Raw genomic sequence first — 25,599 nt, forward strand, 5'->3', positions numbered from 1 at the left:
GTTACATATACCCTCCATGAAGAAACATGCAGCCATCCTCACAATAGGTTATAACATCTGACAGTTAAGGTACATGACTCACTAGCTGCACATGACATCCTAGCTCAACAGTAGTTGTAAGCCATGCTAGGGAAACCCACAGCAGCTTTGTACTTCTATCCAATCAGAACCCTCAAAGACCCCCTTGCAGCTACACAGGGAACCCCCCGGTACACGGCCAACGCAAGTAACTACCTCCAGACTCTGATCTGTACTGGTGTTATCTATATATCTTTGTAATCCTTAATTGATGAACCACAATGCAAAGGGTTTAATTAGTGATTGAGGGTTTGTTCATGTCTATGCAATTTCACGTATTGCGTAATACTTGTGGCAAAAAATCAAAATTATGTTCATTACTGACTCACCTTCATGCTCGTTCCAAACCCTTAGACCTCCGTGTCATCTTCGGAACACACAGTATAAGATATTTTAGATTTAGTCCGAGAGCTTTCTGTCCGGTCCATTGAGATGTATGTGTACGGTATACTGTCCCACGGCCAGAAAGGTAATAAAACATCTTCAAAGTAGTCTCATGTGACATCAGAGTGGGTCCCATTTAGAATTTTTTTGAAGCAGCATCGAAATACAATTTTGGGTCCAAAATATCAAAAACTACGACTTTATATTCAGCATTGAACTTCCTCCCGGTCTGGTTATGAGCGCGTTCACAGCACCATCCGGTTCCGCGCAACGAATCACTCGATGTAACCGATCTTCTTGAACCATTTCCCAAATCGAACTGAATCGTTTGAATGGTTCGCATCAACAATAGCATTAATCCACAAATGACTTAAGCTGTTACTTTTTTTAACATGGCTGACACTCCCTCTGAGTTCAAATAAATCATATATCCCGGAGTAATTCATTTACTCAAACAGTACACTGACTGAACTGATGACCGAGCCAGATAACGAACGAAACATTGACTCGTTCTCGAGTCAAGAACCGGTTGCATCGGTTTTTCGGATCACCGGTAGTGATGGGAAGTTCTGGTTTTCTTCTCCGCGGAACCGGTTCTTTCGACCAGGGTTGATTCAATAACCCGTTGCCGAAAACGGTTCACCAGTTCTTTTGCGCTCGACGTAATGACTTCATTGGCGATGATTGCCCTTGATTCAAGCCTCCGGTTTACCCGCGCTCATAACATTAGCACAGAATCAGTTCAGAATCAATCACCAAAAGAACCAGTTCAGTTCAGACGCGCTGTGTGCCAGTCTGCTTCACGCATGCGCAGTATCATCAGCTCCTCGGTTCTCGAATCGGACGCGTCCGACAGAAACGGTTCTTGACTCGAGAACGAGAGGACAAAATGGTCTTGACAAATTCTCGGTTCAGTCAGTGTACTGTTTGAGTAAATGAATTACTCCGGGATATTGGTTTATTTGAACTCAGAGGGAGTGTCAGCCATGTTAAAAAAGTTAACAGCTTAAAGTCATTTGTGGATTAATGCTTATTGTTGACGCGAACCGTTTCAAACGATTCAGTTCGATTTGGTGAACTGGTTCAAGAAGATCCGGTTACATCGAGTGATTCGTTCGCGAACCGGATGTGCTGTTGAACGCGCTCATAACAGACCCGGGAGAGAAGTCAATGCTGAATAAAGTCGTAGTTTTTGATATTTTTGGACCAAAATGTATTTTCGATGCTTCAAAAATTCTAACGGAACCTCTGATGTCACATGGATTACTTTGAAGATGTTTTTATTACCTTTCTGGACGTGGACAGTATACCGTACATATACATTTCTCAATGGAGGGACAGAATAGCTCTCGGACTAAATCTAAAATATCTTATACTGTGTTCCGAAGATGAACGGAGGTCTCACGGGTTTGGAACGACATGAGGGTGAGTCATTAATGACATAATTTTGATTTTTGGGTGAACTATCCCTTTAATGTCTTAAACTGCCGATCTCGTTACTGTGCTAATTAATAGTGTTTTCACTATACTTTGGATATTAATATCCAGCGCAGATTTATGTTATACGGCTCGTTCAGTGAATCGCTGGCCGTTTCAGTGATCAGCCGTGAAAACAGTGATTCTGTTCAAATTCCCTTTAAAATCTTAAATGATTCCCCTTGAGCTAAATTGACCGTTTTCCCTTACAGAGTTTTAAAGTTGACATCCTGTTCCATACCTGGGTTCGTTGCGTGCTCCGAAGTAGGCTTTCCGTAATTGACTGTAGAAAGTCTGTGGGTTTTTTCAAGTCGGCCCTGTTTGAGGTCCCATAGCGTTAAGGAGCCCATGGTCTGAGTCTGGATCAGAGAATTCAAGAATCAAAGCTTTTCACAGTTGCTGGTAGTCCGCATTTACAGTCTCTGGTTGACGATCCAGAGTCCTATGCACATCACGGCTGGGACGTGATTTCTTAACAGGTCCAAAGCTGTCACGTTGGCGACAGTTTGTAAGTGAAAGTCAATGTCTTGTAAATAAGCGTGAACGTCATGACCTCCTCCAGGATCTGGATTGACCGTAGGGATGTTTCTGGCTAGCTTGTCAAGTTCTCGGGGAGCCGTTCAGGGTTTAGTGTGCATGTGTTCTCTGGAAGGGCTCTCCCCCCTCCGTTGCTGACAGTTGTTCTTGGAAGCTGGCTGGTGATGTCTTGAGCCGTGGGCTTACACCCCCCTTTTCAGCTCTGGGGTTCTTGGCTAAAGGGTTGGAGTGGCGGGCCGGAAGAAACTCTATGGTATGTGTTTCTCCGTTCCAGCCACTCTGTAATCTGTAAGAATGTTTCAGTTCTGCGTGAACAGTGTCAAGTTCATCTTGGAGCTCGTCTCTCTGCAGAGTAAGCTCGTCGATTTTACCTCGGGCCGCTTGCAAGTGTTTTTCGCAGGCTCTGGCTCTAGAGTCTCTTTCTTTCAGTTCAGTCTTTGCTCTCTCTAGGAGAGTGTCACGTTGCTGGAGTTTTTCGTTGAGTTCCTTTCGGGCTTCTCTCTCCAACTGTTCTCTTTGGTCTGTGTCGAGGCGAAGATCTTGCAGGGCATTTTGAAGTCTTTCTACTTCTTTTCTGTATCTCTGGATCTGTGGCGTCCTCTTTTCTCGCGCTGGTTCTGGGTCTCGAGGAGGAGAGCTGATCAAGGCGACTCTGGGTTCGGGCCTGGTCCTTCCAGGCCTCCTCCGCTTGAGGCTTAAGCGTTGCTGCTTGCTGTTCCAGGTCGATGTTGCTCCATTCGCTGAGCCGTGCCTGGGTGACGAGAATGTGAACTAGGCTTCCGAGGATTCTGGCAAGTTCTTTGTAGTTGTAGCTTTGGTTGAATTGTATGCCATCAGTTCATCTGGCTCGGTGTCCAGTTGCTCTTGGTTTAGGTGCTGCAGGTTACTGGCGTCATTGGGCAGGAAGGGGGTCGTCACTGCTTTCAACCATGTCGAGAGGTTGCCCCCGAGGACTGGCTGGACTGGATGAACGAACATCCTGGCTCACTGTAGGTGAGAGGAAACACAGCATACACACAAAGAGACCAATGCAAGTTCGTTACTACGGTTAACGAGCTATACTCATACGGGCTATGCTGTTTATGAGAATTTTGGGGCTAAACTGATGCAAACAGTTCGCGGAGCCAATTACTTGGGTCAACGAAGGACCTGAAATGGAGATTTGACAGGCAGTAGCCTAGCGGGTCACGTGATGACACCAGCTGCTGGTTGTCACTCTACTCTCTTAGCTTCCTTGGTGGCTCTCATAGGTTACTGTCTCTCTGTGAAATGAAAGAAACAAATCACAACAGAACAAAGGACAGAAAAGATCAAAGTGAAACAAAACACTTGAAATGAGATAAAACAGTAGTAACACGATATGTGTTAGGGAGAATAAGGAGGCCTAAGCCTACTGCTAGGTTTTAAGATAGGGCCAACAGGTGAGTGGGGCTATCGGGGTAGGAAACCTAGGAAGATGGTGTGGCTTGGAGAAGAGATGGGCCAAACACTTAAAATATATCCGGGGGAATATCTAATATTCTGTGGCTTATAATAAGTGGATGGGTTTTATCACATTTGGTTCACCTGGGTGAATTGATGTCGCTCAGGTGGAAACCAGCGGCGTGGTCCGCCTCCCTGGCGCTCACAAACACTCAACCGCAGTGTCCTCGGCCCTCCATTACTCTGTGTCGCGTTGCGTCCTCTCAAACAGCTTGTGACTTTTAACTCAACCTGACAACGCCAAGATGTCAACCGCCAGACAGCACTGCAAAAATTGGGCTGTTCCCTAGAACCCTCTCGAAAGAGTGGCCCCTTTTTAGGCCCTGGTTTAGGTACTGGTCCCAGAAATTGCCTTGTTTGTGTCGGATGGGACTGATTGACTACCTTTGGAGTGCCAAATTGCTGATGTCTCCACTGCAGGCCGCAATGACGGACAGAGATAAGAGAAACCGAGATTCACACAGCCAGTGTCGGTAACGCTGGTCGGGCAACCTTGCTCACTGGAAACCTGAGATGACTGTCCAATCACCAAGGGAGTTCCACAATCAAATACACAAAGGATGAACAAAGGAAACTTAAAGTGAATTAAGGCTTGTTTGTTTAAAATCAATTGAGTAAATATATATGTAGAAATGAGAGGTAACAGCTTTACCTAATAATGATAAAACAAAAAAAAAGGAATTATGATCAAAATAGAAAGGCCGCAGTAACTCCCTCTCTGTGCTTCACCTGGTAAACAGAAAACTTAATTCAAAATAAAAATTCAAAACTGGTTTAAATTGAAATTTAAAATAAGCGAGAAGAGAGCTGAACGCTATGAACCGACTTAACAGGAGACGGCCACTAGATGGCTCACTTCCTTCTAAGTGGGTCAATCAGTGGTTAACCTGAGACACTTAATTTACACTATTAAACAATTAAAATTTAATTCAAATCATGTTTGAACCCAACTCAATGTAAGTGTAAACAGTCAAAGGCAGGAAAATTTGTCTAACATAAAATAATATTCGCACGAGCAAAGCTGTAAATGCAAATAATTATTGAGAATTTAGACGGGCTAATTCAACAACCACAGAAAAAAAAAATTTAGCATTATCTGAAACGGCCACGAGATGACGTAATTGCACTCATGCAGACTGAAGTCAGAAGGCGAGGCGTAATTTGAGACTTCTAAACCCTTAAAGGATGCCCTCTGGTGTTTAGTTAGCGGAATTACACCCTACTTCAGTGTGATTTAGAATCTGAGCATTTGTCAGCGCTGATTCTCCAACAGACAAAGGTTTGTAACTTTAAGGTGCTATACTGCACAAGAGCGTGAGGCAGGATTTCTTCGCTGCAAAAACACGCAAATGTGAACAACAGGAATTGTCCGTCTGTTTCACTCCCATACACATTTATCAAAATAGCACTTATGATTTAAATGTTTTAGGTTTAAAATTGGGTAGCTAAGCCAATTTTTCGACCAGGAGTTTTATCGTTTATTTTTGAATATCACTGTGGTTAACCACAAATTCAATAACGATATGTAATTACAAGGCCTTATTACAACTGAATCAAAGGAACATCGCTCTGATCAGATTTACGTCTCGTCCTAAAAAAAGAGATTTCTTCATCTTTAATAGGCGGGTTACTAATATTAAAATGTTCTCACTGCAGAGAGATCTTGGTCTTCTCTTAACAGGACATTTAACATTATACTGCAGTGTACAGTACTTTCAGCAAAATACAGTGACTATACTGTTAGGTATTTCTAGAATATGTTAATGTGCTGACTGATCAGCTTTTTGCCTCAGTCAGTTAGGAGTGAGTTCGCGTCTTGCGACTTATCTCACAATCTCATAATTTCATAGCGCGCGTACAGAAATTATTAATAACCATATAAACAGATTGAAACTGAATTGCTCATAAAACGACGTTTGAAATGCCCGCGTTTCTCCACCAAAATACTGTAGCCGCACTGGGTAGTACATAAACGACGTTTGAAATGCCCGCGTTTCTCTTTTAATAATTAATCAGGAATATGATTAATATATATATCTCGCGTAACAGTTACATTAAAATTATTGAAGATGAAAAATAGGTCAATTGTATATATCAATAACTCATTTACAAGGCACTGTAATTTACTCATTAATATGTCAATATTCCATTCTTCATATCAATTAACGTGATATCTTTTACTGGGAATTAATGCAAATCAAACAGTGGTTTGTCCAGCAAACGGCCGTAATTAACTTATCAACTTTCAATAAAGTTATCACTTCTTATAATTCCAAGAAAAATAGTTTCTGGCCATGAAACCATTCTCCCGTCCTTATAAAATTTAGGTTACTGAAAAGTAACAAATAAGCTTTGTAGCTAAGATCAAACATTTCATTGACTTGTGATGTGATCATTTTAGACAGAAGCAATCATGAATATATTGGTTTTTAATTATTAGGGCCCGAGCCAATGGGCGCCGGGCCCTCTTGTTTTTCTAAGGATTCAGCTATATTTATTATTATTATTTTTATTTTTTTTAACCTTCCGGGGGTTTTTGGAGGCCTTAACATACTCAAAAACTCTTGAAAATTGGCACACACATTGGATCCTGCGGCCATCAGGACGCCGCAGAGGCTGGGACCCGGGCGTGGCACAGGGGCTCTACGGCGCCCCCTGGAAACACAGTCAGAAATCTTGAACCATAGCGTACACATACTTGCATGTATTTATATGAAACTCTGTACACTTATAGATCTCATTGAGCCGAACAACTTTCGCACTCTATGTCATAGGCTCCGCCCAACAGGAAGTGAGCTATTCAGGGCTGTTTCAAAAAAGCATGCTCTGGAATTTGAAATACTCCTCTGAGGTTTTCCACCCGTTCTCCACGAAACCTCGGTGAACATGATCTCAAGACATTGGGGATGAAAAATTGCCAGGGGATTTTTGATATCTCGAACGTTTTGTCCGTGGCGAGGCGTTGAAATTAGGGCAAAAAATGAGAAACAGGAAATGTCTAATAACATGCACATACATTTTCTGATTTAGATCAAACTTCATCGGATTGTTCAATGTATGATGCCGATCGCATAGATGTGACTATTAGGAGTCAAAGTTATAGCGCCACCCAACTGGCAGCAGGAAGTGTGTCATTTTCAAAATGCTTTGAATTCAGCATCTTCTTTTTTTCACTCGATTTGCTTCAAACTTAATCAGAATAATGACAAAACACGGCCGATGTAAATCTGTTGTGGGGATATTGATATCTAATATAGTGTTGCCATGGCAACGTGTCAATCTTGAATATTCTGTTCTAGTGATTTTGAGGCAGATAAAATGCTCAGAATTACATGAAACTCAAAACACATATCAGTATTAATGATAACTAGACAATGGCAAAAGCACATGAAAGGGCGTGGAGGAGGCACTCTATAGCGCCACCTTTTGTCAAAAGTGGGGGGGTTAGTTTTAGCTACAGACACCAAACTCGGTACATAAATTATTCTTATCAAGACGGACAACTTTCTAATTTACAGTCATCAGCTACGACCAACAGGAAGTCGGCTATTTTGGTTTTAAATGTGGATTTTTGGAAAAATATGGCTGTGAATTAATGCATACTACTCAGAGGAAAATTACACTATACACACCAAACTTTGTCTACATGATGACAAAAACTTGAGGAACCTAAATTGCGAATGGATTTTGGATAGCTTGAACGGTGTGGCCATAGCGATTTATTAAAGTAATATTAAAAATTGCAACACAGTTATTTTCCTATATCTTTTGAATTCTTTATCCTTCTAAACCCTTCATAATTTTTTTACATATGTAGTAGAAGTCATTCTTAGAAAAACACAGTAAGTTTCATAATTTTTCATGTTCAGGAGCCAGCATAAAATTAAAACTATCATAAGTTCAGGATCAAGCATGCATTTTTTTATTACCAGTGATGGCCACCAGATGGAGCTATAGGATTACTTTTAAATAATTATTGTAGAAACACGTATAGAGCATTTGAATAATTTATACAAATCGGTTCAAAGAAAAATAATATGTATTTTAAAAAGTTAATGAATTTTACTGGTAATATAGTTTTATATAATCATTTCACAAATGTTTATAGATCATTAAAAGTATTTTTAAAAATGGTTATATCATGAAAAGTGTTACAAGAATTTTTATATATATCTTTGTGTGTGTGTGTGTGTGTGTGTTGGAGAGAGAGAGAGAGAGAGAGAGAGTCACATTATTAAATGCTAGGGCTGGGCGATATGACGATTTAAATCGGATGGACGAAATTAAAAGTCTATCGAGATTTATGTTGTGCTCTATCGTTTATTTTGTGGGTGCCGCAAAATACACTGGTTTACGGCAATACGTTTTCATTATTTGAATGACGGCAGTCATATGCATTACACGTGTATGCAGACAGACGCGTAAATAACAGCATGGCGCGCTCATGTCACGTTGCTGTGCGCCTAGTCATGAAGACTTAATGTTTGCATGCGTTTTTAAGCACTGCAATTTGACACCTTACCAGTATACCCCCATTTTCGGCATAGAGACAGAAATGACATACCCAAAAAAATAAGGTTTCTGCTTATGAGTCTTTCTGACTAGATACATAATCAACATATGTTCACAAAGCTTACACTTCAAAGTTTACTGTTCAAGAATCAGAATTACTCAGACTGTTATGATAATAAAGCTATATAAGCTCAAACATAAAAACAAAAAAAAAAATATATATTTTTTTTTAAATGTATTAACTACTGATTTTAAACAGTTGCGAGAGAAAGCGCATATGTAACAGTATACTGGATCTGGAGTTCGGTCTTAAAGGAGAAGCTGTCCAATATTCGTCCTGTCTGCCATTCATGAAAATCTCTCACTGCTCTTGACTAAATCACTTTTGTAACTAAAATAAGAAGAAAATAAATAAACAAATAATGCTAATGATTATGCGTATATATATATAGATAGATATATATAGATATATAGATATATATATATATATAGATATATATATATATACATATAGATAGATAGATAGATAGATGTACATAACATAGACAGTGAAGACTAATTCATTTATCATATCGTGATATAAGATTTTGGTCATATCGCCCAGCCCTAGACAATTATTGTTTATGTAAATTAATATAATTCATGTTAATAACTGAAACCTTATTGGAAGTGTTACTCAAGTTTTATATATTGTGTTGTGTGTGTCTCTCTTGATGGTTTGGATTAACCCTTTTATTGCTGTATCCCTTAAATCCAAACTGCTAAATCAGGTGTGCCCAATCCTGTTCCTGGCGATCGACTGTCCTGCAAAATTCAGCTCCAACTCTAATCAGTCACACCTACCTTTAATTTTCAAGCGATCCTGAAGACATTAATTAGTTGCTTTAGGTGTATTTGATGAGGGTTGGAGCTAAATTTTGCAGGACAGTAGATTGCGATTAACAGGGTTGGACACCGCTGTGCTAGAGGGTTACTGTGTATGTGCCCGCTGGGCACAGTTTTCCTGATGCCACCGGGGTGGCGTTTGCGCTGACGGCTCGGGCCCGCCATCGCTGCTTGCAGCTATATTTGAACTAATAATACATCAAACTACAATTCACACAGAGTAAATATGCGTATAACAATACAAACAGTAAAAACAAATATAATACAAAAACGAATAACAAATGAGAGAGAGAGAGAGAGAGTGAAAGGGTGAGCGAGAGAAGGTGAGAGAGAAATAGGCTAGATCATATGGGATGATCGCGCAGTATGGCAAAATCACATACAGTAACCTTTTCAAAGACAACAAGGAATCAGATCACCTTGAAAAAGGGAATAGACAACCTTAAGCAGCGTTTAAATCTCTATAGAAAATAATACTTGCATGTGGGTATCTTTGTGCCTGCTAAAGAAGAGTGTGCGTGTGTCATCTGTTGGAGCTGGGCGTTCTCTCGTGTCTTCCGGGGCGAGCAGACTTGCGCAAAGTTTCAAAGGTTCAACGAACGTGGAGTTACCAAAGAAATGATTCAGAGTTCATCTCCCTCGTGTAGGGAGAGGCAAATATGAGAATAGTTGTTTTTGAATAAAAGAAAAGAAAAGAAAAACGGAGATGAAAGCTCCCTAAGGAGCCATCGCGACAGACGTTCTCTCAGACGAAGTGGCGAAACAAAAGTGCAACGAGAAAGTTCTGTGTCAGTCTCTTATGGAGCGACTGGGTTCACGCCTCTGTTCGCGCGAACAACCAATGAACGTCCATGATCTGAAGTGGGAAAAAGTTCCTATGTCTCTGGGGAGACACCCACTCGATTGAGTTATGGTGTTGTCCGAATTCAGCAGTTATATTCGAGCAAGATGGTAATTCCAGAATAATACATTTTACTGTAATTTCCTATGTATGAGTGGTTCGGTCAAAGCAAGACGGTTAAACAGATACCAAGAATGACAGGTAAAGGTAGGAGAAACATAAAGTTACATTCATATGCAGAATTACACACATTTAAAGTTTGATTAACACACGATAAAATTGCAGATACTCCAATTTGATATGGAAGACATCTGAGCACAGAAGGGAAATACAGCCAATACATTTAGAATATATTTACCTTCCTTGTTCCTTACAAGAATTCCTAGCGTGCTGGGCTTTTTCTGTTTCTCCCAGTTGAGTAATAAAGTTTTATGGCTTGGTCAGGAATTTAAACCCAGCCATGCTGGCACCAGGCCAGTCATTCAGCTTGCAGAGAGAGAGTTTGATTTACCTGCATGAGTTCAGGGCCTAAAAGCTTTGGGTTTTAGCCAAGGAATGTGCATGGTTTTAGATTCAATGAGCCATGATTCATTAATTCAGAACCAATGAATGAATGAACTGCTCATACGCTACAGTCGTCTGCCTTTGAACTTTTGCAGGGAGCCAAGGTCTTCACTAAATTAGACCTCCGCAACGCCTATCATCTCATCCATATCCGTGAGGGCAATGAGTCGAAGACAGCCTTCAATACCCCCCACTGTCTTCCAGGGCATGGTCAATAGCGTGTTGGGAGACATGATTAACAAATTTGTCTTTGTGTACCTTGATGATATTCTGATCTTTTCTCCATCCCTTCAGGTACACACCCAGCATGTGCGCCAGGTCCTCCAACGGCTGCTGGAGAACCAGCTTTATGTCAAAGCAGAGAAGTGCGAGTTCCACGCCAAGTCAGTCTCGTTCCTGGGCTTTATAGTCTCAGCGGGGGAGATTAAGCCAGATCAGGCCAAGGTCGAGGCTGTCGCCAAGTGGCCAGTCCCCAACTCCAGGAAGGCTCTGCAGCATTTCTTGGGCTTCGCCAACTTCTACCGGCGATTCATCAGAAATTTTGGCCAGGTAGCTACACCCTTAATGGCGCTCACCTCCATCAAGGTACCATTCACCTGGAGTGCTCAGAATATGCACTGGTTGGAGGGGTCGGCGCTGCCCTTCTTGGTCTGGACGGATCATAAGAACTTGGAATATATCCGTTCGTCCAAGAGGCTGAGTCTGCGCCAGGCCCGCTGGGCACTCTTCTTTGACCGTTTTAATTTCACCCTTTCGTACCGGCCTGGGGCTAAGAACATTAAGCCCGATACTCTATCCCATCAGTTCGAGCGATCAGGAGAGGAGGCCCCTGCTGAGACTATACTCCCTAAGGGAGTGGTGGTAGTGGCTCTCTCCTGGAGCATCGAGCGGCGGGTGGAGGAGGCTGGACGAGGGGTGGAAGTACCAGTTGAGTGTCCGGCGGGTCGGTTGTTCATGCCGGCAGCGCTATGCCCTGAGGTCCTTCAGTGGGGTCATGAGTCTAGGATCACCTGCCATCCAGGAGTCAGGAGATCTCTGGCTGCTATCCGCCAGTGATTTTGGTGGCCCTCTATGGGTCAGGATGTCAGGCAGTTTGTATTGGCTTGCTCCGTTTGTGCCCAAAACAAGGTCTCTAACCGTCCCTCCGTTGGTCAACTTCATCCCCTGCCCATTCCCTCTCGTCCCTGGTCACACATTGCCTTAGATTTTGTCTCTGGCTTACCTCTTTCAAATGGTTACACCGTTATTCTCATGGTGGTGGATCGCTTCTCTAAGGTGTTCCATTTTGTGCCCTGCCCAAACTTCCCTCTGCCAAGGAGACAGCCCAACTGGTAATTGACCACGTCTTCCGTATCCATGGTCTTCCTACGGACGTGGTTTCTGACAGAGGTCCTGAGTTTGTCTCCCATTTCTGGCAAGAATTTTGTCGACAGATGACGACAGGGGCCTTTACAAGTCTGTCGTCAGGTTTTCATCCTCAGACCAACGGTCAGTGTGAGCAGGCCAATCAGGATCTCGAGTTCTCCGCTGCCTGGCATTCAAGTTCACTGATCGATGACTTCCGCTGTAAACATGGTAAGCCCCTCCCTTAAGTCGCCTGGTGGCGCTCCTTGGGGGAGGGGGTACTGTCACGATCTCAGTGGGGTCTGAGGCTTTTGCTGTCCTGGAGCACATGGGTTTTGTTTTGATGGCTCGCCAGGTGTTTCACAATCACCGCTATGTTTTCTCCGCCCCTCTTGTTATCCCTGTTAACGCATTCTCCGTCACCTGCACCCTGTTTTATGCTGATTATCATCCCTTTATCATGCCCTGGTGTTTGCTGTCTTGTGTCAGTCCGTAAGCATTGTTTGAAGCGCTAACCTTCACCTTGCTTTCAGAGTTTTTTGACCCTGCTGTATTCATTTGATTTTCCCTGTCTTGTCGGTCTGGTGTACCTGTTTTTGCCTACTCTGTCTGCCTGGTACCTCCAGGACTCTGGGAAGTTTGTCTGCCCTGTATCTCTCTCTCTTGCTGAGGCCAGCATCTACTAAGCAGCCGACTCGACTCACCTTTCTCTTGGCTTAGACGCTGGATTCCACTGCGGGCTCGTCACTTTCCCTCGCCGCTGTCTGGCTGATGCCGGTGAAGTCTTCCCGCTGGTCTTCCTGACGGAGTGCTGGTGGTTTCGTTATCCTACTGATTAGTCCTCAGAGCTAATAAACTCTTTATTCATTCATCCTCAGTTGGATCCGGGTCTTGTTTCTCACATGTTGTCAACAAAGAGAAACGTCTGTCGTTTTCTGCAAAAAATAAAAGCTCAGTGGTTTGAAAGCAAGACATCATAAATGTTAATATTATAATTTTACTGTTGTTCTGTTAAGAGAATTGAATATTATTGTAACATTATTATTATTATTATTATTATTATTATGAATACATAAGTTCTCTTTTTTTTTTACAGTACAATAGTGCATAAAATTGCAATATTCAGTCCCTCCAGTTTTTCGCGATTCCGTGTTCGCTTAATACAACACAAAATCAACAAAATGTCGCATTGTTTTGCAATCCTGCATAATTCCTAATTTAACCACAAAATAATCTTAAAAATGAAAAAGACCTCACAAAACGTTAAATTATAGACACCCAATTGAAATATCTCTAGTTTTAATTAAAGTTTCAATGCATTACGTGGATACAGATGTTGCGCACGCATGATGTTTGTGATCGGTCTGTCAGAAACAGATCTGTGGAATCATAGGAAACACAAGCAGCTAACCATGTCGGAGTTGGCTTCAAGGATGACGGCTGCTGGACATGATCGAAATGAAGCAAGCAAAAGTGATTCTTGTATTTTATATTGCTGTATGGTATGACAATTTAAAGGACAATTGATTGAAATTTGGACAAATGCTGCTGACTCGAGAATTTTAGCTTTCTGTGGTATCACCCCCCCAAATACCCCCCCCCCCCCACACACACACACATTAAACTTTCGTTTACAAAGACGTGAAACTCACTGAGTGGTCAGGGATGTTCACTGATATGCTCACACAAAAATCGCTGCAAAAGATGTTTTCCAACAGGTTTATCATAGTTTTCGTCCATCTCCATTTACTTTTTTTGCAGCGATTTTTGTGTGAGCATATCAGTGAACACCCCTGACGACTCGGTGAGTTTCACGTCTTTGTAAATGAAAGTTTAATGTGTTTTAAGGAAGGATTGTTAGGGTGCACATGTATAGGTGGGGGGGTGATGCCACAGAAAGCAAAAATTCTCGTGTCAGCAGCAATCTTAACCGTTCTATTTCATCAGAAACGATCTGTAAACAGGGCTTTAAGTGTAAAATACCGAACTTGTCCTTTAAAAGTGCAGTATACCGCGAAAAAACTAATTTCAGCCAGTCAAGTGATGGTCTGTCTCTGACTGAATGACTGCCTGACTGCAGTAGGCTATGTGTGTGTGTGTGTGTGTGTGTGTGTGTGTGTGTGTGTGTGTGTGACTGACTGACTGCATGTCACTGCCTGTCAGCGTTAGAGTTTTGAATTCTCTTTAAAGCACTTGAACAAATACACATAGCTACAATTACTTCAAAATATTTATCTTGGCGAGTATTTACGTAAAACAATCAGTAATAACTGATTGGGACATTTGTCATTACTCTAGTAGGTCTTAAAGTCACAAGACTATTGTGCATCTGACATAATACTATAATGGTAAATGTGATGTCCTAATTATAAAATATAAAAATCACAAATTTTTTCACAAATTTCTGAAAATTACGACCACAAATTAGTCATTTTGATCGCAAAAATCACCCCCAAAAATCTTTAAATCCTTGAGGGACTGAATAGTAAGATATCTCTTTATCAATTTAATTAAAATAATAATAATTACAGGGGATGGGGTTAGCTATTCTTGTTTTCCCTCTTTTTTTTTTGTCATTAGCTGATCACATCCCTGGCTCACTTAAGTGACTGCATTTTTATTTATTTATAAGTTGCTTTGTTTTTGCATAAAGTTATTTTTTATATATCGTAAATCAATAAATCAATCAATGAAGCTGTAATCAATATTTTTGCTTGAGATTATCATACTGTCAAAGTCTCATACCAGCACATGCCTACACCTCTGTATTTAGTTCATTATCACTGTGTATTTAAGTTCCTCCTTGCATTCAGTACTTGGCTGTTTGTGCATTTGTGCTTGCACGCTGTCTCACATCATTGTGTTTGAGTTTATTTTGTGTTAGTAAAAACACTTCTATTTGAATCTTCTTCATCGCCTTTGGACTTAAGCGTGACATTTATGCTTTCTGTGTTGGTGTGTTTTTACATTAAAGTGTTCATGTCTTTTTTAAAGCAGAATATATGCAGTGTTGTAAATTGTAACCGGTTGGTGAAAAAGTATTCTAAAAATATATTCTAAAACCAAAATCTAAATTATTTGTCATAAGAAATTATGGTATTATTATGGCCCACAAAATGAAAAATACAATTTGCAATTCCTTTAGAAAATATACTGGAAATGTTTTTTTTTTTTTTTTAATATATATACATTGGTTAATAATTGCAATTAAATATTAAAGGAAATCATTTATATTTATTGATTTATTTTTTTCTATTATCCTCCAGCGCTAGCTTCCAGGTTGTATTGCTGCTAACATTATTTAAATTTATCTTCATTGCAGGTGCAGTCAGGCAGAATCCCCTTACTGAAAAAGCCTCAAATAAAGACATTGAATTCAACATCATTAAATGGTTGCACCTTGCTGGAGACCGAGAGGGGGGGAGGAGGGAGCGATTGAAGAAAGGCGAGGCCCAACAAAACATTGCCGACCCTCATTAGAGACATCCCTGCACATCAACACACATCTCAAGTTTCTTTAACTTTATCAATTTCTCTTTAAAGTTCTCTGTACAAGTTACTCTGATTTTTTTTCTTGATTTGTATTACTCTCAGAGTTGAACATAACATTAATACATGCTTTAAAACATGAATTTTGGTGTAAAAAATAAATAGTCTAAGACTCTTTGAATGTTATTTATATTATTAATATTGATTCTTAGTGTTTTCAACTAAATTCCACTTAAATTAAGTACAACTGAGTAGCTGTTATATTTATTCTTAAATGTATTCTTAAATGTTATATTTATTCTTAAAGCTGTAATTATTTGAACACTTGTTGAAAGTAAATTGTTTTGAGTACATTTGTTGTTGTTGTTAATAAGACTTTTACATACTGTCAGCTGCATGTGGGCCACATAGGGGCCGTTAGATTTTAACAAAACTCAGCCATACTAAAATTGCGTAAAAGGCTCACATATGGGCCATATTAAATTGAATTATTTGGCTCATGCTTGGTGGAGTTATGGCACTCCTTTGGTTCAGTTCTGGCAAAGAAGAAGTGTGCCATATTTGGGCCACATACAATTATATTTGGCTCATGCTTGGTGGACTTATGGCACTGCTTTGGTTCAGTTCTGGCAAAGGAGATCTGGGCCATATCTGGGCCGGCAAACACAAACTAATCTGGGCCATAGCTTAGCTGTTTATCTGGCCCTCATCTTTGCCAAAGGAAATTTGCTAGTGATATGAAACTATTGAATGGTCCTACTCGAGAGCAGCATATAGTAGACTAAAAAATACAGCGATATGAAACTACTGAATACTCCTGCCCTGAGAGCATACTAAAAATAGCAGCGCTAAACTATTAAGAGCTCCTGGCGGGAGATGTATAATTTTGATGGGGGAGATAATCTGTCAATGGCTTGCTGACTTGCACGAAAACCAGCAACATATTGGACCCAGAAATAGTTTATATATATATATATATATATATATATATATATATATATATATATATATATATATATATATATATATATATATATATATATAATATTATTATTATTATTATATAAAGTGTAATATTATACGTACAATGCACTATAATATAATATAATATAATACAAATATTATATTATATTATATTATATTATATTATATTATATTATATTATATTATATTATATCATCCGAGTTATCTGGAACAAAGCATTAGGTTAACATTTTAATTACCCAGCGTTTACTACAGTTATGAACCATTCTAAGGTGACATTTCAGCACCTGACAAACGGATAGCTTAGAGTAAGTTACTTAAAGCACGGCTACGTCCGATTAGGTAAGTGCATTTTTGGGAAATGCACGTGAAACAATAACGCGCGATCGCAAAATGACTCGTAGAAAACGCTCTTAAGCTCTAAGTTCAATCGTTAACGGGAAACCCTGCCCTGATCAGACAAGAAAATATGTTGTGGTACTATCGTGCAGTCATAGGGCCTTTCGCACTATGTGATCATTGTCAGGATTAAGAATCAGTGGAACACATATATGTCACTACCAAAAATACATCACATAAAGAGAAATATTCAAGAAAGAAATTAGGAAACAAAAGTTATATGGCGGTTAGCATTAAAGGCATACTTAAAGCTCATAATAATTAAAGTTTAATAAATTACCTAAGAAGAACTGGCTTAATTAGCCGAATTTAAGGCTTTATTATTATTATTATTATTATTATTATTATTATTATTATTATTATTATTATTATTATTATTATTATTATTATTATTATCTGGTAGGTAGTTAATCAGGCCCACACTCCAGTATAGTAGGTGGCGGTAACGCACCTTATCGTTGGATGCCGACCGCCGTTAAAACAAAGAAGAAGAAGAACAGAACGGGCCATTTGATACAGTGTTGCCAAGTCTGCGGTTTTCGCGCGGCATTAAACTACTTTTAACACTGTTGCCGCGGGTTGAAGCGACCACAGTAACGTCATATTTAGCCCCTGGGATGCGAATTTGCCAGGGTAACCCCGACAAAAAAAAAAAAAAAAAACCTTGTATTTTACACCCCGGAACGCGATTTTTAACGGGGACCCCCTCGAAACGCTATTGGGTTAGTTTTAAGTAGCAATTGGGCGGATTTTGTTGTGAAATCCTGGCAACCCTGATTACATATGATAAACCTGTTTCGAAGAGAAGAGAAGAGAAGAGACGAGAAGAGTAGAGGAACAGACAGCATAATTGGGGAAATCTTTCTTAAATAAACACGGTAATTACAAGTAATGGCATATATTTTATTTATATGAAGGTATGTGAAGACGTATTTCAAGATTCAGTATATATGCATGCATGCAGTCACGTGTTGTATACGAAGCACCGCTGAAGGAGAAAAGAAGTCACATTAATGTGGTAATGTGTGTATTTGCTATTCAGCCACAATAATTATGTTGGCTAGAGAATGCCAACATACTGATATTCTACATATGTTTATCATCATCATCATCATCATCATCATCAGTGGTGTAACGTTAGTCGGGGTCATACGCACTATAAGCCGTATGCTTATTTAACGTTAACCCCGGGCTGTCGACTTGGAAGGATCAATATTTGCTTATAACCACTTTTGTAGCTTCGCAAGTGCGTGAATGCGCGTGTTCGCAGCTGCAAATTAAAATTATTCACCAACTTTGGTATATGAATTTTGAACCCCTCATTCACACTGCAGTCACGTGGTTGTCATAGAAACAACATGCGTTGGTGCAGTATTTCAAAGTTATTTAGCAATGAAAGATTTGCAGATTTCGAGTGCACAGTATTCACATCTAAAATACATAAGTTGTAAACTGGTTTGTTTCCAGTGTGCTTTATATAGCAAGTTCTGATTATGCATTTATTTATGTGGTTTAATTTACTGATTTTTTTTTTTTTTTTTTGAATGTAACAAGAAATAACGTCTAAAATGACATAGAAAATAATAATAATAAAATATACCTAAAATATATACAATTAATAAACTGCTAAGTTCAACCTTATGTAACTGCGGTCAGGCCAGCCTCCACTTTGAAAAACACGGTCATTCTATCCGCCACATTTATTTTGTGTGGTGGGCGCATATACTACTCGTTACGGTAATGGCGCGTAAAAAACCCAGATCAAACGAAAAGTCATTTTTGGCTTTCATTTTTATTGAGCCAGTTTCTCTGCACATAATGAATGGATGAAGGAATGAATTAAAAAAGGTCTGATATGAATGACCTTTATAAATCATTTTTAAAAAAGGTCTTGTATTAAATCAATACATTAATAAATTAATTCATTCATTCATTAAAAAAGGCCTGATATGAATTATAGATAAATAAATAAACAAATAAATAAACAAGTTTAAAAAACGGCCTGATAACATGAAAATTATTTTCATTTAATAATAATATTACATGTAGAATTTCCAAGTAATATGAAAACAGCTGTCTGGTGAGAAATAACAAAATAAAAGCCTTTTAAAAACTTTAAAAAAGTTTAACTTTAGATAAACAGTACACCACTCCAGGATTTAATTCCCCCAATGTCAGGACTGTCAATCATATAGGAACAGTTTGTCTTTGATTTCAGATAGCTCTAAAGAGGAAAGTCCCCTGTTTCTACAAACCAGTTTCAATTCAGATTGACAGTCCACTACCCCAGGGTGTCCCTCAGCCAATTTCTGGACGATCTGATGTTGCATTACATAATAAAAAACTCTCATATTATACCTGTTCTGCCTGTGATTTTGAATAGCTCCAAAAAGGAAACTCCCCGTTTCCACAGACTAATTTCAATTCAGATGAGTAGTCCAGTACCCCAGGGTGTCCCTCAGCCAGATTCAGAACGATCTGATGTTGCATTAAATAATAAAAGCCCTCCAAACTCTTATATTCTACCTGTTCTGCCTGTGATTTTGAATAGCTCTAAAAACGAAACTCCCTGTTTCCACAGATTAATTTCAATTCAGATTAATAGCCCAGTACCACAGGGTGTCCCTCAGGCAGATTCAGAATTATCTGATGTTGAATTACATAATAAAAGCCCTCCAAAATCTCATATTTCACCTGTTATGCCTGTGATTTTGAATAGCTCTAAAAAGGAAACTCCCTGTTTCCACAGACTAATTTCAATTCAGATTAAGTGTCCAGTACCCCAAGGTGTCACTCGGCTAGTTTAAGGACGATCTGATGTTGCATTACAAAATAAAAGCCCTCCAAAAACTCATATTCTGCCTGGTTTGCCTGTGATTTTAAATGGCTCTAGAAGGAAACTCCCTGTTTCCACAGACCAGTTTCAATTCAGATTAATAATACAGCACCCCAGAGTGTCACTCCCACAGATGTCTGGATCTGATGTGTAATTACAGAATAAACATCCCCCCAAAACAATTTTGTCTGTCAATACTGATAGTTATACAAATTAAACTCCCTGTTTCCACAGACTATTTTCACTTCAGAGTGATAGTACACCTGCTCAGAGAGTCACCCACACAATGTCAGGACTATCTGATGTATAATTTCAAAATCAAAGTAATCTAAAACCTCATATTTAAGCTGCTTTGTCTGTCAATTTGGATTTGTTTATAAAGGAATCTCCCTGTTTTCAAAGACCACTTTGACTTCACATAACCAGTACACCTCGTCATTGTTGCTCCCACAATGTCAGGGTTATATGGTGCAATATTACAAATGTAAGTCCTTCAAAACCTTATAAGATATTTTGTATAACAGTTTAGATTGGTGTAAAATGGAAACACTGTTCCCACAAACCATTTTCACTTTAGACTGATAGCGCATCACCTCTGGATGTACAGATTATAAAACTTGGCAAATGTGGATGGCGAGGCCCAGCCGCACACCGCTAGACCAGGCCCAGGAAGAGGCAACGCCTCTGGTTGAGTGGGCTCTTACTCCCATTGGGCATTGAAGGCCCAAATAAGTGTATGCTAGCATAATAGCATCAATTATCCATTTGGAATGTCTCTGCTTCGTGACTGGAGAACCCTTGGTGCGGCCACCGAAGCATATACATAGCTGATCCGACTTCCTGAATGGGGCGGAGTGCTCAACATAGACTTTCAACGCCCTGACGGGGCAGAGTAAATTCAACTCTTGGTCTTGCTACGAAGGAGGAAGCGCTAATAGAGTTATTACCTGTGCTCTGAATGGAGTAGAGAGCACCTTAGGTATGTAACGATGTCTTGGTTTCAGGACGACTTTAGAATTGTTGGGCCCGAATTCAAGGCATGTGGGGCTCACAGATAGCACCTGCAGATCTCCCATATGCTTTACTGATGCTAATGCTAGTAGCAGAGCAGTCTTAAGCATCAGGGGACAAAGGTCAATGGACTGTAGCGGCCTCAAATGGGCAGCACCATGTAGGGAGGGTGATGGGGGGAGGCGGGTTGAGCCTTTTAGACCCCTTCAGAAAATGAACAACTAGATTGTTCCTGCCCACAGATTGGCCAGCTATAGAAGCGTGAGAGGCTGCTATGGCTGCTAAATAGACCTTGAGCATGGAAGGGGAACAACCCTAATCCAACAGCTCTTGCAGGACGGACAATACCAGAGATATGTCGCAGGAGATTGGGTCTGCCCCACAGGCTATACACCAGGCGGACCATTTAAGGGCATAGAGGCGTCTTGTAGACTGCTCTAGCCTGAGAGATTGCGTTTAGCACGTTCTCGAGTAGGTTTGCAAGCTCCCATCGAGAGGCCAAAGGTGGTGAGCCGTGAGAGCAGCTGACGGTGTGGGCTTCTTGGGATGCTGAGTCAGCACATTCTTGGAGCGACTGGAAGCAGCCGTCAAACTTTTTAGAGCCATTCAAAATCAAAGAAAAAACTGGTCATATGAGTTTTTGGAGGGCTTTTATTTTGTAATGCAACATCAGATCATCCTTAAACTGGCTAAGTGACACCTCGGGATACTGGACACTTAATCTGAATTGAAATTAGTCTTTGGAAATAGGGAGGTTCCTCTTTAGAGCCATTCAAAATCAAAGACAAAACTGGTCATATATGCGTTTTTGAAGGGCTTTTATTTGGTAATGCAACATCAGATTGTCCTTAAACTGGCTGAGTGACACCTTGAGGTACTGGACACTTAATCTGAATTGAAATTAGTCTGTGGAAACAGGGAGTTTACGTTTTAGAGCTATTCAACTTCACAGGCAGAACAGGTTGAAAATTAGTTTTTTGGAGGGCTTTTATTTTGTAATGCAACATCGGATCATCCTGAAACTGACTGAGGGACACCCTGGGGTACTGGACTATTAATCAGAATTGAAATGATTCTGTTGAAACAGGGAGTTTCCTTTTTAGAGCCATTCAAAATCAAAGACAATACTGGTCATATATGAGTTTTTGGAGGGCTTTTATTTTGCAATGCAACATCAGATCGTCCTTAAACTGGCTGAGGGACAAAAAATTCTACATTTATTTTTACTCAACATTTGAAGTCATTTTCATTTTTATCAGACCATTTTTCAAATATTTGTATTATTTTGAATTTATGTATGTATGTATGTATTCATTCATTCATTGACAGAGAAACTGGCTCAATGGAATGCCAGAGATCGCTTTTCCCTTGATCTGACTTTTACACGCCATTACCGTAATGCCTAGTATCTGCGCGAACCACAAAACAACGTGGCGGCTAAAATGACCATGTTTTTTAAAGGCCGTGTTGCATGGTTAATTTTTCAACGAATTTGTGCAATTTGCTTGTTGGTAATGAACATTTAAACTGTTATCCATTGTATTTTATGTTGTTGGGTATCACAAAATGGAATAAAATACGAAAAAAAGTAGGTACTATCTTACAGCGGTTTGCAACGATTCTCCTTTCCCCCACAATGCATTGCATTACGTCACATTGGGGAGAGAATTTACCAAAGCCCGCCTTGAGAGCGACAAGAGAGACGAGTAGTAGACGAGAGTATTCAGATAGCGCAGATTATAGATAAATATATAGATAGATAGACAGAGATCGATGGATAGATATCGACCAACAGCGACCAAACGCACTCACTTCCCTACAGCACCAGCTTTCCAACGCAGTTTCCACACAAGCACCAGCCAAACATAGCGACAGACACGCGGCTACGTTTGCAACAACATTTTCACCGGAGGAAGAGATAGACGCTTAGAAACGCCCATATAGCTAGTATGATGCTTTCTATTTCTAGATGACAAAGACAAAGTTTACCAGTACGACACTATGACAAAGGTTACTGTAGGGCTGGACAATATATCGAACGATATGACCATGTGCATCTCGTCAGTAAAGCCGGTTCCATGATTAGCGGTAAATCCCCATCACCTGCTTTCAAATGGAGCTGCAGTTAATACACAGATCCGTAGTTCACTGAGAAGCTACGCTATATCGAGTTCATTATTGAAGATGAATCGCCTTTGATAATGAACTGGATATAGCGTAGCTTGTCAATAAACTACGGCTCTGTGTATTAAATGCAGCTCCATTTGAAAGCAGGTGATGGGGATTTACCGCTAATCATGGAACCGGCTTTACTGACGAGATGCGCATGGTCATATCGTTCGATATATTGTCCAGCCCTAGGTTACTGGTACTTATCTGAACTAACGTCATGATCACTGCCACTAGATATAAAGAAAACGTTTATTTTTCACTCGGTGCTATCCAATGACAGTAAAAAAAAATATATATATATATATATATATATATATATATATATATATAGATATATATATATATATATATATATATATATATATATGTGTTGTGTGTGTGTGTCGTTATTGTGCACTGCTGCTCGTAGACTAGCTCCAGTGCTCATTGCTGCATTGCTAAATGATAGCAACTCACCAGGAGGACACTTCACCAACTCTCCACTCATTCTCCTCGGACCATGCATTTAATTGGCTTTGACGGCCATCAGTTCTAGGCATTTCCTCATTTGCTCTCTCACGTCTGGCTGGTTCAAAGTTATAGGGCTGCGGGCCATCATACATGTTGGCTCTTGCCACCTCTTCCTCATCCCAGTTTTTATCGCAACGTTACAATGTCCAAAAATCGTTTTTTCAACGTGTACCACTTGCATAAACACTGCGTCCGTAGGCAGTATTATCCGTAGGGGCTGTCATAGTTGATTCGCGTCCTGTGTGACGTCGGAACTCGGAGTACATTGATCTAGTACGAGTTCACGGGTGGGAAGTCACGGGTTTGACTGCCGTTCCAGTGCACTTTCACGGGTTTAAGGTTGGAAAAACACGGGTTACGGGTTGCCTGGAACACGCATCATACTAGGCTGAGGCTACCTTTCCTCCACTTCTCCCCAATGTCACGTCATCACAGAATTGCGTAAAAAAACCCGTTAATACCAAAAACGTAAAAAACTGGTCTTTAAGGCCATTTTTGAGACATTTTAAAAATGATATACATATCTTGAGTGATTTATGTACCCATTAATCGACAGTGGTGATTAACCTGCAACATGGGCTTTAAAGTGGAGGCTGGCCTGACCGCAGTAAAGCACTCCGGGACCTCATTGCTTTCACAAATCACGATGAAAATCGAACCACAAATGAACCGAACTTGAAGTACAGTAGGTGGCCATCCAAAACGTTGCTTCTACCGCCGCTCGTACCGCCGCCGTGGTGTTGGCAAAGTGCATTTGCAGCTTTTGACCGCTGAGTGGCGCTTTAATCACACGTTTTCAAACAAGCGCATCAAAGCACATTTTCGCAAATAGATGTCAGCTTTGCCTCACCAATGTGTTATATTTGACTGCAGTCGGGGAAAATGAAAGAAAAAATAATATTATTCACAGATGAAAGTTTAGTCCTTATGAAAATATGTGCGTTTCTTAGAACGAATTCAAGCAGGATTAATATCAAGCCTATGAGCCTGTGCTTATATTTTCTCTACACCATATTTTAGATTTGACACATTTAAATAGTGTATTATTTATATAATATGAATTATGTGTTATATTATTCAAAAGAAGTTGTGGTTTACTTTGCATTCGAGCGTTAAAAGTGGATGCATAGTGAGCTAGGCTTGCTGTTTTATAAATTCTTTTCTTTATTTTAGTCAAACGTGAGGCACTGAATAATTTCGCTCCCATCATTTAGGCCTAATTAAAACAAGAAACGAATAAATTAAACCTGCACGATTTAACTAAATCATCGAAACTCTAAAGAATGGACGGATTAATAAAACGTGATGATTAAACTCAAGTTCTCGAAATACACACGATGTAAAAAAGAGCTTTATTAATTGACAACTTCAGTCTTCTTTACTTGCTTTCATGTAAGTTAAGTAAAAAAAATAAAATAATAATAAATACATTGTAGCCGCATTTAAATGCAGGTTTGTATAATATTGAGTGCATATGCAGCATTTATTCTTATTTGTCTACATATGTTATCTTCATTGCAAATCTTGTTTGCTTTTATTTTGGATAATTGCATGTAAAAAAAATATTTGCTTTGTAATGCATATGCAAAATGTGAAATATTATTCATATTCAAGTGTTTGTGCAAAAATTATTATGCGTGCATGACAGGGAGGCGCCCTCTCGGTCACGTGATTTTTTTTCCTGATAATGAAATAACTGGAAATTGTGGTGTCTCGCATACATGAGAAATATATCTACAGAAAGCTTGAAATGTCTTTTAAACGAATCAATTCAAAACGAAAGCATTATGTAATCTGTGAAGGTGCATTTCTCTCTAAAGGCGAGTCCATGTGGAGAGAGTCAGCACTGTGAATTTCATCTTGCAGCTGACAAGAAATCATTTGTTTATTAATAAATAATTAAAATGTCTCCTTTTTCACAGTTATTAGGTTACTTCTGCCTGTGCTTTGTGGCAAACTTAATGTATGTGCTTGAGCGCGGAATATATATAGGCTCATTATGGATTATAGATGTAAATTTAATATAAACCTGTGATTAGTTGAATAATGACAAATGAACGACTAGTAACTAGAAAAATCTTACGTGGGAGGCAGA

At 39.7% G+C, this 25,599-nt stretch overlaps 1 protein-coding gene and 1 pseudogene across 1 annotated transcript in view; both read left to right on the forward strand.

Annotated features, from left to right (window-relative positions):
• bnc2 (basonuclin 2) overlaps positions 1 to 25,599 on the forward strand; it is a 414,953-nt gene that overhangs the window by 269,427 nt on the left and 119,927 nt on the right. The window lies entirely within an intron of this gene.
• Positions 17,472 to 25,599, forward strand: part of LOC109048290 — a 334,436-nt pseudogene continuing 326,308 nt past the window's right edge.

The sequence above is a fragment of the Cyprinus carpio genome, chromosome B1, assembly GCF_018340385.1.
Source record: "Cyprinus carpio isolate SPL01 chromosome B1, ASM1834038v1, whole genome shotgun sequence".
Classification (NCBI taxonomy): domain Eukaryota; kingdom Metazoa; phylum Chordata; class Actinopteri; order Cypriniformes; family Cyprinidae; genus Cyprinus; species Cyprinus carpio.